General features: G+C 40.1%; 1 pseudogene; it reads right to left on the bottom strand.

The window, feature by feature from the left end:
• Positions 1 to 4,582: 4,582 nt before the first annotated feature.
• LOC116877273 lies at positions 4,583 to 5,052 on the bottom strand (annotated as a pseudogene).
• Positions 5,053 to 15,222: the final 10,170 nt, after the last annotated feature.

Here is a 15,222-nt window from a genome sequence, read left to right as displayed (position 1 = left end):
TGAGTTATGGGGGAAGGGGGCTGGGTCGTGGATGTCCCCAAGGGCAGGAGATATTTGGATCGCGTCCTGAGAGAGGAGAACTGTGAGGAAAAGAAGAGGAAGGGACTGACGGCCGGAGGGAGGGTGATACAGACAGAGCACCCACGTGGATGAAAGCGCTGGAGAGAGGAGGAAGTGGGCACATCTGATAGAGTGGATGTGGGCAGGTGGATGGTGGAAGCCAGCCTTGTGTGTGTGTGTGTGTGTGTGTGTGTGTGTGTACACATGTGCGCACGGGCTTGGGCTCTGTGTTTGCTCTCTGTCTGCAAATGTTGACTTCGTATGCTGCTGAGATGAAATCTTAGAAGATGCAGAATTCTACAATCTGTCTTTGAAGGGGAGCCGTGAAAAACGTAGGCATGACACTCCCAGGTCTGCAAAGTGTGAGTTTGCTTTCACACTTCAAACTAGAGGGCTCCATCGGTGTTCCTTGTCTTTCTCCATCCTCTCTTTCTTATTGAGAAAAGCCTCCTGCTTTCTAGGAGAGGTAGTCATCGTAAGAATGCCATGGGCACACTAGCAAACATCTGCTTTACTCCCCCGAGGGTTCCGATGCTGGAAGCAGTTAGTCCGTATGCTGGGATTCTGGCCGGAAGGCAGGGCGCTGTCCTGGGTGGTGGCTGGGGAGGGCCAGGGCTGCTGAACCCCACGCTGGGTAGAGAAGTTTCCACCAGAGCTATCAGGACTCTGGGTTTCTAAAAGTAACATCTCAGGGACAGTCTTTATGTTTTAACAAATTATGCTCTTATGGACAAAGCTGGAATTACTTCTAATCATTTCACAAGAGACATTTTAAAACTTACTGACGATTTTGCTATTTTGTCAGTGTGGAACCGACCCATTTAAACTTTCCAGTCTTATTAATTTTTAATTTAAATTTAATGAAATTAATTCAAATTAAGAAGGTGACCATTATCAATTTCCTTTCCTATTAGTTCCTTAATGCTTTGGCAAATTGCATTCTAAACTTCTCCTTCAACGAGCTGGATACATATTCATGGGTTTCCTAAGAAAAGATGAATTTGATCTTGATATGCTAATCCATAGCTATGGCAGCAATCAAGGAGCAGCTAGGGAGAGAAGTGCGTTCTGGTATTAATTATGGATCAGGCATTAAGAGCTGGTAAATAATTAAAGCTTCATGTGTCACAACGCAAGTTAAGGATCAGTGTATATTTCCATTACCAAAATCGTTTGGGGGCTATTTCTAGCCCTGTTTTGATATTGACTGAACATAAACTGGGATGCAGCTAGGCGACTCTCAGTCATGGAAAACTTGTTGTACAGAATTTTGAACTTACTTATCTGCTGGTGTAGGTATTCATTCCATTTCAGAAGCTGACGTCTGGTGTTTCTAGGAACTTCTGGGACTGGGTCATCAGTCCCCCCACACGCCCCTCTTAAAGTTTCTTCATTCTTTGGGGGTCTGTGCAGAGGAGTCATGCATTGGGCTCCAGGTGTCCTTGGAGGAGCTGTGTCTGTAGCGGCCAGGGGCTTGTTAGTGCAGGGTCAGTTTCCTTGGGTTCCTTTTCCACTTCAGCCCTCTCTGGGTTCTAAACAGCCAGCCTCCCCTCTGGGTATTGTTGAGGGCCGGCTGCAGGCCTTTACGGTGCTGGACACAGTGGTCTCCGGGATGAATCCTGGTTCTGCTCCTTGTTAGCTGGGATCTTAAGTTCCCAGCTCTCTGAGGCTCAGCTCCAGTGGGAGTGGCACTGCCTACCTCACCAGGCTGTTGTCAGGAGCGAATTTCGGTGGGAAATAATGCCGACCAGCCCCCTAGCAATCTACAAATGGGAGTCATGATGATGATGATGGTGATGATGATAATGGCATTGAGGAAGGAATCACTCCTAGAGGGAAGACTTGATGGCCATGAAGGACGTGAAGACCTCAGTGGACGATGGGAGGATGTTAGAGATTTTTGGAAAATAGTCATGCATTAGGCTTGACGGCCTAAAGGGAAGTTGAAAAGGAGAGGTTGTCTTGGCATGGGTTGTAGGAGAGCAGGAGTAATATTCTCAGAGAGTGAGACTTGCCCTGAAAAAGAGAAGAGAAGGGCATTTTTAGAGTGAGATCCCAGTGCTCCATCTCTCTGAACCCCTTCCCATCCTGACTTCCTCTGCATCAAAATGCTGTCTTTGTTCCAGCGAGGAAATGAACATGACTTATGTGGACGTCATCCTTTTCTCTGGACGTGACAAATAAAATACCCTTTCATGTCTTTTCTACAGTTGAAACGCACGAGGAAGGAAAAGCAAACGTTTGAAATTCTGAAGTCTGAAAATCTCAATATAAAAATTTCTAGTTTTTAAAGACACCTACAGTTACCTTTCTCAGAGACCCTTGTTTCATATCCCACACTGTGAGTATCCACAATGGAATTGGCCCTCTCGAGTCTTTTCCACCCCAGAGAATCTCCTTTCTTCAGTTCCCTTAGTCACTCTACTCTCAAGAAGTATGAAAATGATATTACAATAATAAATGTTGACCTCTTCAAAGATAGAATGAGTCGTTAGTGGGATGGGGTTAAGAAGCCCAGAAACCCCAGGAATGTTTTCATTGTCCTTTTAAAATGCTGGGTGAGCCACTGAACAAGAATGAGAACCTTTGGGCATTTCCCATCAACGGCTGCAGGTCACAAGGTCACGGGCTCTGGCCCTGCAGGAACATATGAATACCAAACACGGAGGGCTCCTTCTTCCTTATTTTCTAGAAGGCACAGTGTGGCATTACCCATTATGGCCATGAATTGCCACTTTATTTTCACGGCAATGAAAGAAAGGAAAGCTGAACGTTTAAAAAAAAAACAAAACCTCATCTTAAACCTTTTCAATCTTTAAGCCCATAAATACAGGGGTCAGAACAAGAGGCCCTCTTTTAAAAAATATTTTATGTCAGGTTGTGCCATATATAATATTTAGCAAGCTTATTTTCTCTCATCTGAGAGGTAAGGGATTTTTGACCGGCTCTACTCACAAAGCAATTTATGGTCATATGCTGAAATATATTAGAATTAGAACCTCAGCTTCCCGTTTAAATTTGGGACAGTGAGTTTGATCAGGTGTTGATAGGTTCTGAAACTTTGAGCTTGGTTCCAAAATCAGTTGTTTGCAGAATCTATTAAGTCGGGGGCAGAGAGGAAGAAGGGGATGGAGGGCGTTGCTGAGGTCTGACATCAGAAACCTTTTTCCTTCCCGTCTTCCCGGGCACCGTGTACCTCACTTTACCCACAGGGTGGGCGTGACTCACGCTGCATGTTGTCTTCATCCGGGCCCTGAGAGGCAATGCAGCTAAGCGGGGAAGGACTTGGGCTCAGGAGCCTGCTGCCTGGGCTTATACCATGCATCAGCGACTTACTAGCTGTGGGAGCTTAGGCAAGTCACTCTGTGACTCAGTTCCCTTATCTGTATAATGCAGCTGATGGTAGTTCCTACCTGTAAGGTCACGAGGATTAGATGAGTTAATACGTAGATGAGTCAACACACACAGCGCACTTCCGGCAGTGCCCTGTGTATAGCAATCGGTGTGTATTTTTTACTCTTTCTCATCCCAGATGCTTGACCCTGAGCTCAGAGAGAGAATTCATCTTTCTGTTTCCGTACTGCCAGGGATAGTACTGGTCAGTAGTGCATACACATGGTTCCGCCAACACATATCACATGCCTGCGATGAGTCGGGCCTTGACGGAGAGGCTTGATCCCTGCCCTTCTGGAAGGAGTGGTTTCCCTGCAGAGAGGAGCAAATGTTGCCGTACTGTTAGGTGGGGAAGTTTGGGATGCTGTGGGACACCTCTCAGTGGCGCTTATCTCAAACCTGTGGGGCGCAGGTCCGGCTTTCTCGAGGGAAACTGAGCCTTAGCGGAGTCTGTAGCAGCAGAAGAGCAGAAAGGATTCTAGGTAAGGGGAAGCCCCTGTGAGATGGTGTCCCACGAACAGCTGTTGAATGAAATGAAATTTGGGTCAGCTTTTGAGAAAGTGAGGGAACCTCAGCATCTTCTTAAATTATTAGTTGAAACAGGAATACCACTCCTGATGGCCATACCTTAATTCCCTGAATCAGGGTGAACATAGAAGAAGGCAGCCTGGGAAGAGTCCCCTTCTGCCAGGAGGGTCTCCAGCTCTCAGGGCTCTGTGCTAAAGCCACCTCAGGCACATCTATGTGCTTTACGTAGCATTTTCTCCCTCAGTCCCCCCTCCCTTCCCTTCCCTTCCCTTCCCTTCCCTTCCCTTCCCTTCCCTCTCCCCTCCTCCTCCGTCTCCTCTCCTGTTCGTTCGTTCTTTCTTTCTTTCTTAAACTTAGATTAATTGACTTATTATATTAGTTTCAGAGGTACAACATAATGATTCTATATTTGTGGATACTGGGAAATGACCACCATGGTAAGTTTAATTCACATCCATCACCACAACACACTGGTACAATTTTTTTTTTTTCTTGTGGGGAAACTTCAAGATCTATTCTCTTAGCAACTTGCAGACATATAATACAGTGTTATTTATTTATTGCTACAGATTTATTCAACACACAACAGTCTCCTCCAGCTTTACTGAGGTAGCTGGCCACGCCCACGACCAATTCTACCTGTAAACCGGAATTCAGTTGCTGACCCAGTCGGAACCTCAGCTCTCTTGTTAGCAGCAGGGGGCACAGTGCTGTGTCCGCAGGTGTCTCTGTCAGCTTTCCCTCTGGTGAGGCTTGCGGAGCCTTCCAGACCTTTGGGCCATGGTCCGCCGGTCTCAGGACGGCTGGGGCGCAGAGTGGCAGGCACGTCTCAGGAGCCAGGTGGAGGAAATCACGGAGATCTTGGATACACTGGTTGGTAAGCTATCACTGGAAATCCCTCCAGGAAAGCTGTTGCTTTACGTAGCCTCATGGTCTGACGTGAAGATGAGGCATATTCTTGTCTGCCAGTTCAGGGTGTTTGAGCATACGGACGTCCTTCTTGGCCACCGTCACTCCCTCCTTGAAAAGGACTTCATAACTGGCGATATGACTCTTCTTGGGCGTCAACATCTCGGTGGCTGCTACGTCTGGGGCCAGGGCTGGAAAGGGAGTACGGTGTTAACAGTGTCACTGTGTTGTACCTTTCATCCGCGGGACTTAGTTCTTTTATAGCTGTAAGTTTGTGCTTTTTAACGACCTTATCCCCATCATTGCTTTCTTATACATGTACTTTAATGCCCTCTTTCTCTAAATCCTGTGCTGTCGCTAGCAGCTTACCTTGACAGTAGTGGTAGATGTTTTGACTGCAGAGGAACAGACAATTCATTGCAAAGAAAACATAGGGTCAGGTTTCCTTCATTGCCCTCCCCAGACCTGGCAAAACTCTGCCGCTCTCCTCCTCCTCCTCCTCCTTCTTCTTCTTCTTTTTTAAGATTTTATTTATTTATTTGTCAGAGAGGGAGAGCACAAGCAGAGGGAGCTGAGGCAGAGGGAGAAGCAGGCTCCTGTGAGCAAGGAGCCTGATGTGGGACTCGATCCCAGGACCCTGGGATCATGACCTGAGCTGAAGGCAGATGATTAACTGAGCCACCCAGGGGTCCTGAAACTCTGCCATTCTTGAAGGGAGTTTTGTTCCCATATGGATTGCTTGTGGCCACTACCCCTTCACTCCTGCTGAGCCTCATCTGTACCCTCTCTGTCTTCCTTGTCATGTCTTCATAAGATAAAGGCAACTCTTGAAGTGGAAGATAGTGGGGTCAAATTAAAACATTGATTGGCTAGTCATTTAAAAGCCATGGAGCAAGAGGTAAAGTTTTTCCAAACTCTTATTAGTCCCCTCATGGGGAAGTTTTGTCACTGGGCAGTGTTGAACCAGTCACCACCTTACTTTCCCTGGAAAGGAACGGAAAGTAGCCCTTGCCTATATATATGGCACCTTTCTCTGAAGATAAATCCTTGATTGAGTTGGAAGCTTGGCTGCTTTTTCGTGCCCTTTGATAGTATGGTCCCCTTGACTCTCAGTAACCTATTCAGCATTTCCTTCAACATGATCGATAGCTTTCTATTAATGCTCTTGGACCCAGAGGAAGCAGAACAGATGAGAGAAGGCAAGTGGGGGTGATAGATACTTCAGATTCACCCAAAGGTAAATGGTTATTTCATATAGAGAATTCAGGAGAGAAGATTCACTCTAAATACACACATTTCCCCAAGACAGGTGAGTGGCTGCATTGCTCTCTGGAGGGGGGCTGAGGTGGCCATCAGCACTTTGAGAATTAGCCTACTTTTGCCTTCCTTTCTATGAAGAAGAAAATGTCCTTAGAATAAATGTCTCCCAAGAGAACTTTCTAGAACTGAACATGTGCAGTGACTTTCCCAAAAAAACCTGTGTTTTTCTTTTTATGGTGAATTTATCATTCCACAAAATGTGGGAGATGGGACTGCACTCTAAAGTGATTTCTTATGAGGAGACAAGCAGAAAGATTAGGTAAGTAGGAGGTTTCACTTGTCAGCCTCTCTGCCACGCCTGTTCTTGTGTTTCACATTTGAAAAATGCCCTCGGAGTGCACAGTTGGCACACAATTATGGCATTGCAACAGAGCAGTCATGCCAAGAGCCTTGGGCCTATGAAAATCTCACCAGATAGGAAAGAAACAGGAAAACATGGCTCTCAGTGAAAATGGAAATAATCCCCTCATGTTTCTCTAGTTAGGGACCCACTAGAGTAGGTGCTAGAATAGCTTTGCAGCAGCATTTTATGGACCCGTATTTCCTTCCCTCTAGTCCCCATTGTATCTCCCTCATAACCTCATGAACACCTTTTATTATTCGTTTACTGATTTATTTACTGTGCCTTAAAGGTTATGCAGTGTTTCCTTTGTAATAGTCTCTTCTAAAAACAGTATTTGCTTAAAAATGATCAAAGTAATATATGGACATGAAAAAAAAAAAAAAAACCCCAGGATTACAAAGTGGCTTATCGTGAGAGGAATAGAAGCTGTCTCACTTGAAACCAACTCTCAGCCCACCTCACAGAGGCAAGGGCTTTGAACTATTTTAGCTGTTTCTTTGCATAGTTATTGTTATTGATTGGTTTATTAAGATTAGGTATTATTTGCTCTCTTTCTAGTATAATCATATACCTCTCATAATCTACTCCTCACTCCTCCCTCCATTCTTTAAATAGATTTTTTTAGTTATAGCAGTGGAATGATTATGTTACTGTATTTGACTATTTTACATTTCAGAGTCCAGTAGAGTATCATGATTATATTTTCTTTCTTCAATAGCTGTTGGTTTTTCTTCATGTTTCCAGTGGGCTTTCTTTGTTCTGTGCATTGATCACTCTTACATCCTTTGCTATGCCAAATCTTTAAGAATAAATCGATCCCTAGCAATGTCTGAGTTACTCCCCTCCATGCTCCGCTTCAATTTCCCACGTGACTCTCCCTTTACTGACTAGTTCACCATGAAACATCAAGCTCCTTGAGAGGGCACCGTATCTTTTCATCTGTATATTCTTCATACCTGTCCCATTGTTGGGCACGTACTGGGCATTCATTCCATATTTGATGAATGAATGAGTGACAATATTTCCACAGACTGTTGAACAAACAAAGTTAGGCTTTATGGGCTTGAGGGAAATGACTTTCAGATGTTAAATGTGATAATATAATTTTTTGAATCTACCAATTTACTTTCTCATCATCTTTACATTTTACTCTTGAGTTCATCTTGTAAATATTCACGTTCCCAAACATAACCTGAACAAAGTACTATCAATCACATAAAAAGATTAGTTATGATTACTGAAGACTAGATATGAAACAGCTGCCACTTATTCAATAATTTAATGCAGTGTTTGCTCACCTAGCAAACTACTGTTTGCGCATTTATTATTATGACCTCCATGTCTTCCTGGTGTGATTATTGACTGTAAACCATATGCAGTTTCAGCTGTAGTGACTTCAGCGTCACACTATCTGGTCCCTCTGCCTGGAATGTTTTCCCCATCACCTCTCCCTCCCCAACCCCTGCAACACATATGCCTAGATTTCACCTACTCTTTCTTCTTAGCTTACCTCCATCATTACTCACCAGGCTGTTTCTTTCCATTTGACACTCTGCCATCATGAAGCACTTAGCTCCATTGTAATTGAACTTTGACCTCAGCGATTCTTTGATTAATGACTGTCTCCCCCACTAGACTGTAAGCATCCAAGTGTGCAGCCCTGTTTTGTCTTCTGTTTCATCCCTGGCTTTCTGTGTGGAACTTAGTGCATGGCAGGTGCTCAATTATACCATTAAAACTTTCCCCCATTATTTAATTTTTTAAAATATGTCTTCTATGAGTTTAAACTTCTGGAAGTTTCCTTTCTAAAAATAATTGTCAAAAGTTGACTTTGGGCTGTGTGAAGGACTATAAGAGTAGGCTTAAGAAATCTGGATCAGTGAGATATCAAGAAATCCAGGTAATTTTGTTATTATTATTATTATTGGAGCAGTGTTTGCTGAAATGGAAGTATTTTCCATTGGGTATGGAAAGAAAATATAAAGAACTTCTATTCATAATTATTTTATTTTTAAATATGGCTTAATACTTCATCTGGGATCATGAGTCTTCAAGTCTTTCCAGTTAAGTGAATTTTCTAAGTAACTAATGCTTATTCCATTTAGCACAATAGTATTTCTATATGTACTATTTTTAACAAGTTTTTTTCCAGGAGACACACAGACCTTTCTCCCATCTTTGGAAGAGTGCACTGGCCTGACTTTTTCTTGGTGACTCGGTCATTGTCAGACATTCTGGAGAGTAAAATGGACTTATGACTGATTTTCACAGGGTTGTATGCATCTTAGCAGAAAAACTGGTTAGATATGAAGACTGACTTTTTTAATGTTAGAAATCAAATATTGAGTGCATGCTAAAAGACCACCTATAAAATATGAATGGAATAAAAAGGAAAACAATACAAGTATACCCTCAGCCCTGTTTTAAAAATAGAATATTTTAATTAACCCTAGAACCTGGAAATGTTACTTTCTCAATCCTTCTCTTTCCTTCTACCCTTACATGCAACCACTATTCTGAATCTTGTGTTCATGATCATCTTGCTTTTTTATGGCTTCAAAATGTGTGTTTGCAGCCTGAATAATATGTTATTTAATTTTGCATGTTTCTGATTATAAATGGAGTCATACTATATGTACTCTGTAGCTTGATTTCTCTTTGCTCCATATTGTGTTTAGGAGATTTCTTATGAGGGAGTGTAGCCATATTTTGTTCATTTTCAATGATACGTGATATCCCATGTGGGAGGAGACAACATTATTATCCATCCTGGTCGGTTGTATCTCGGTTTTGCTTTCACGAACAGCAGTGTTTGAATATGCTTTGCACACATCCTCTGTGTACATGTGCAAGAGCTTCTCTTGAGAATGAACCTAGGGTTAGAATTTCTGAGTCATAGGTTTATGTGTATTTTGAACTAGATAAAGCCAAAATGTTCTCCAAAGAAATTGTCCAATTACACACTCCCAGTGGCAGAATGTATGCGTGTTGAACGTTCTACATTCTCTCTGGCACTTGGTGTCGTCAAACTTTTCATTTTTGCTACATTGGTAAGTATGAAGTATTAATTCATTATAGCTTTCATTTGCATTTCCCCACTTACTAATGAGGTTGAACATTTTTCTCCCCATATTTATAGGTTATTCAGATTTTCCTTCCTATGAAGTGCCTTTTGTTCAAGTACTCTGCCTAATTTTTAATTGCTTTTTTTCTGTCTTGCTTTGTGTGTTGATCTGTTGTTCTTTATCATGTTTTTAATCAAATCTAAGAGATCACTGATTGTAAGAGGTGCTCCTAAGGTACTACTATCACTAAGAAATAAAAATACTAACAGATTGGGGCACCTTGTTGATTGTAAGATGCATCTGATTTAAAAGTCGCTAAAATATGAGAGAAATGAGCATTTCAGAGTGATGAAATATATAGTCTGGCTATTAACCCTTTGTCAATTAAATGTATTTTAAACTGTATTCTCCAGTTTATATTTGTCTCTATCTTCTTTGTACAGTCTTTGAATGCAAACTGGTTCTTAATTTAATATTTTATATTAAAACTAATTTTAAAATCCTTTCCTCTATGTTTTGTACATTTTATGTCTCAAGGAATCTTTTGCATGCTGAAGTCACAAAGATATTTTTCAGTATCTTGTTATATATTTCATGGATTTGCCTCCCACATTTGAGATTTTAGTTCACCTGTCACTGATTTTGGAGTATGACTTGAGGAAGTTTTCAACATAAGATCAATTGTTCTAGCATCAAAAAACCCGTTCTTTACCAAATGCCCTATAATTCTACTTCCATCTTAAATCAGGTGTCTGTATATGTGGGTGGGTCTATTTCTGGGCTCCCAAATCTGTTCCATTAGTATATTTGATTCTCCCAGCACCATTACTATGCAGATGGATGTGGATCTACGTTGAAGGTCGAGAAGCTTAAGCATGAATACCTCTTCATTTCAGTACCTCTCATTTTGCTTGGATCCCTGATTTAATATTTATAATTTTGGGTTATTTTCTTCAGAAGGGTATTCCATTTGCAAACATTTTAGGCCCTGCTTAACTTGGACCCACCCTTTGGTGCAATCTTAAGTACAATTAACTCAACTCCTCTCCCTGCCCCCCATTCCTGTTCTTCTGGAATGCCTCCCCTATTCCTGGGCCTTTGGTTTTTTCTATGCATTTTAGAATCCTCTTGTCATCATTCATAAATAAGCCAGTATTTTCAGTGGAATTATATCACATCTCTAAGCAAAATTGGGAAACATTGACATCTTTGCCATACTGAGTTTTTCCACCCATGATCATGGTGTATTTTTCCATTTATTTAGCTCTTCACTAATGTCTTCCAATACAGTTCTCTCTCTCTTTCTTTTTTAAGGAGACGCCATGCCTGGTGCAGAGCCCCAACACAGGACTTGAACTTATAACTCTGAGATCAAGACCTGAGCTGAGAGAGTGGGATGCTCAACTGACTGAACCGCCCAGGTGCCCCAAGTTTTCTAAATTTTTATGAAGACTTTGCATATCTTATTTCTTGTACTTCATGTGTTTGGGGGATACCATAATGAATATCTTTTTTAAAAACTATATTTTCTGAATGTTATTCGTGCTATATAGAAATGCAATTGACTACTGAATACTGATTTTGTATTTGGCAGCTTTATCTTTATGATTAGTTCTAATAGCTTAGTTTTAGGTGAATCATATGTTAGTATCGTCAATGTTGTTTCTCTTTTTCCAATCATATTCCACACCTTCCTTCCATTCCTCCCTCCTTCTCTTCCTCTTTCACTTCCTTTTCTCCTTCCCTTCATTCTTGGTTTACTACACCACCTAGGGCCTCCAGTGCTGTGTTGGAGAGATGATAGTCACCTTGTCTTCTTTTTAAAAAACAGCTTTATTGAGACATAATTCACTTACCATACAATTCATCCATTTAAAGTGTATGCTTCGATGGTTTTTAGTATATTCAAAAAATGATGCAACCATCACCACAATTTAATTTTAGGACATTTTTAATTCTCCAGAAGGAAACTCTGTATCTATTAGCAGCCACTCACTCTCCATCCTATCACTCCTTCTCCCCGTCTCCATCCCTGACTCAGCCAGTCCTAGGCAAGCACTGATCTTTCTGTCTCTCTAGATTTGCCTATTCTGGATATTTCATATAAATGGAATATGTGGCCTTTCATGGCTGGTTTCTTCCACTTAGCAGAATGTTTTTAAATTTCATCCATGCTGTGGCATGTGTCAGTACATAATTTGTTTTTACTGTCAAATAATATTCCATCGTATAAGTATGGCGTATCCATTCATTGTGTAACTGAACTGCATTTCTTCTGTCTGATGCACAGCAAAGCTAGTCACCAAGACATCAGGCATGCAGCAAGCAAAGAGCTTGTTTGTGAGGCAGCCAGATGAGGAGGTGGGAGGACAAGTCTCAAATCCTCCTCCCTGAAGGGGAAGAGAACAAGTTTTTATAGGAGTTGAGATTACATCATATTGATAAAAAGGGCAGGGAAACTTATTTGAGGAAAGATGGTGCATGTGCATTGAGCAAATATATATGTAACATACATCCCATGTTCACTTTGGGGTGGAGACATAACATCAGAATGAGACAGTTGAACCCGCTATCAGGAGGTGATCTTAGGACAAAGAGAAGAGGCTATACGCACGTTCTGAGAACCTGTATAGACTGGATGGGGTCTTGGGCTTGTTATCTTGGGTAAGGCATTTAGGGTCTTCCCTGTTCATAGACTGGAACCTTATCAGTTGACCTTGAGTCCAGACTTCTGCAGAGACAGCTAGTGGATTTGTTAGTGGGTTAGTGTTGAAAAGACACAACAGCTAATGAGGGAGAAATTGTTTTCTGAAAACCAAGCTTTAAACTTTCTGCTAGTTTCAGGGTGCCTGGGAGGCTCAGTCAGATGAGTGCCCACCTCTTGGTTTCAGCTCAGGTCATGATCTTGTTGTCCTGAGATCGAGCCCTGTGTGGGGCTCTACTCTGAGCACAGAACCTGTTTGGGATTCTCTCTTTCCTCTCTGTCCCCACTTGTGTGCCTTCTCTCTCTCAAAACAAAACAAAACAAAACAAAACAAAACAAAACAAAACAATGAAAACAAAACAGAAAACAAAACCCAAAAGCTTTCTGCTAGTTTCATGTCCCTTAACCCTATGGCGCTCAATTTCAGTTGGTTGATGGACATTTGGGTTATGTCCACTTTTGGGCTATTTTGAATAATGCTACTATGAGCATTTGTGTACAAGTTTTTGTGTGGACAAATGTTTTCTGTTCTCTCGTGTATATGTCTAGAAATGAAATTCCTGGGTCATATGTTAACTCTTTTTTTCATCTTTTGAGGAACTGACAGGACTCTTTTTCAAAATGACTGCATCATTTTATATTCCCACCAACAGGGTATCAAAGTTCCAGTTTCTTCACATTCTTGCTGACACTTGTCATTGTCTGTATTTTTGATCATTGCTATCCTTGAGGGCATTAAGTGTTATCTTATTGGGGTTTTGCATTTCTCTGATGACTAATGACATTGAGTATTTTTACAAATGCTTATTAACCGTCTATCTTCTTTGGAGAAATGCTTATCAGGTCTCTTGCCCGTTTTTAAATTAGGTTGTGTGTCTTTATTTTTGAGTTGTTAGAGTTCTTTATGTATTCTAAATGCAAGTCCTTTATCAGGTATGTGATTTGCAAATATTTTCTCCTATATGGGTTGTATTTTCATTTTCTTGATGGTGACCTTTGAAACACAAAAGTTTTTAATTCTAAGGAAGTTCACTTTATCTTTTTTTTTGGTCATGTGCATTTTTGATATCATTTTTAAGAACACTTTGCCTAATCTGAGATCACAAAGATTTATGAGTCCTTTAGGCTTTTCAAAAAAAATCTCTTTTAAAAGGCTAAGAAACTCTCCTTCTGAAAATACTTGGAATTCTATCAAATACATTTACTTGCAATTATTGAAATGACTGTACTTTTTTTAATTTAATCTTTTACTGTGGTGAAGTATGTTAAATTGATTCTCTAATATTAAACTAAACTTTCAGTCCTGGAATATATCCAGTTTGTTCATGAGAGTATCTTTTCCCACATATTGCTAAATTTGATTTGAGAATATTTGTGTAGGAGTTTTAGATCTATGTTCATAAATGAGATTGATTCTGTTGTTTTTTTTTTCCCTCAAACTGTCTTTGTCAGATTTTGGAACTGAACCCTTGCTCCCTGCCTCATAGATTGAGCTGGTGAGTATTCTCTCTTTTACTCTTCTCTTGGGTAGATTTCTGTAAGATTAAAATTGTTTGTTCCTTGAATGTTTGATAGAATTTTCTGGCAAAACGCTTTATGTTTCTATATGGAAAGATTTTTAGCTGCTGATTCATTTTTTTTTTTTAAAGGGACTTAAGATTATACGAGTTTTTTATTTCTAGAAATTTTGTAGGAATTTGTCCATCTCATTTAAATTTTAAAATTTATTGGCATAGAATTGTTCATAATATCTTTATTCTTTAAAAAAAATTCTGCTGCATATAGTTGTATCTGCTTTTTATTCTTAAAAATGTATGTTTATGCAATTTTTCTCTTGATCAATATTGCTGGTGTCTTATCAATATTCTTGCTCTTTCTAAAAATCTAATTCTTGGCTTTGTTCATATTCTCTATTACACTGACTCTCCCAATGATGAACTCCAGGTAGCCCCACTTCCTTCTTTTCCTAAGCAGAGCTATAATGCGCATCCTCAACATTTCTCCTTTTGGACCTATATGGGCAGTTGCCTGGAATGTATATTCAGGACCAGAGCTTCTGGGCAAGAGGGTATATATATGTGTAGTTTGACCAGGCAGGGCTGGTTTCTGTCATTGATCTATAATTTCAATGGCAGTAGATGGGGATTCCTATGTCCCCACATCCTTACCTTACACTTGAGTCATCCACCTTTCCAATTTTAACAGTTTTAATAGGCATAAAGTGATAAGCAATTTTATTGTTTTTAATAATATTTTGTTATATATATTTATTTTATTATATATATATAATTATTATTATATTTTTTATTATTTTGTTATGTTAGCCACCATACAGTATATCATTAGGTTCTGATATAGTATTCTAAGAAGTGATAAGCAGTTTTGTTTTAATTTGTATTCTCTGATTACCAGTGTTTTGGTATATTTTATTATGTGCTTGTTGCCTTTTTGTGGGTGTTCTTCTGTACCTTGCCTGTTCATATGCTTTGCCTATTCTGTTTTTTGTAGTGTCTGTCCTCTGCTCATTGATTTGAAGTCATTTTTTGGGCTATTCTACATAGTTGTCTTTTGTCAGATTTAGAAGTTGCAAATATATTCTTCTGTTTTGTTGGTTGTTTATTATTTTCCATGGTATATTTTGCTGAATAGATGTCCTTAAGTCTGATGTAATCAAACTCATCAGTTCTTTTCCCTAATGGTGTATACATTTAAAGTTTTATTTAAGAACTTCTTTCCAATACTAGATTACAAAGAAAACCTGTTTTTTTTTTCTTCTAATAACTTTATCCTTTTATCTTTTATATTTATGTCTTTAATTCATCTAGAGTTCAACTTTGTAGGTAGAGTTAGGAAGGAATCTGGCTTGTTTTCATTCATATAATAAGACAGTTTTCCTAACA

The sequence above is a fragment of the Lontra canadensis genome, unplaced genomic scaffold (assembly GCF_010015895.1).
Source record: "Lontra canadensis isolate GAN:19392208 unplaced genomic scaffold, GSC_riverotter_1.0 scaffold51, whole genome shotgun sequence".
NCBI classification, from domain to species: Eukaryota; Metazoa; Chordata; class Mammalia; order Carnivora; family Mustelidae; genus Lontra; species Lontra canadensis.
This window is presented reverse-complemented; position numbering and strand designations above follow the sequence as displayed.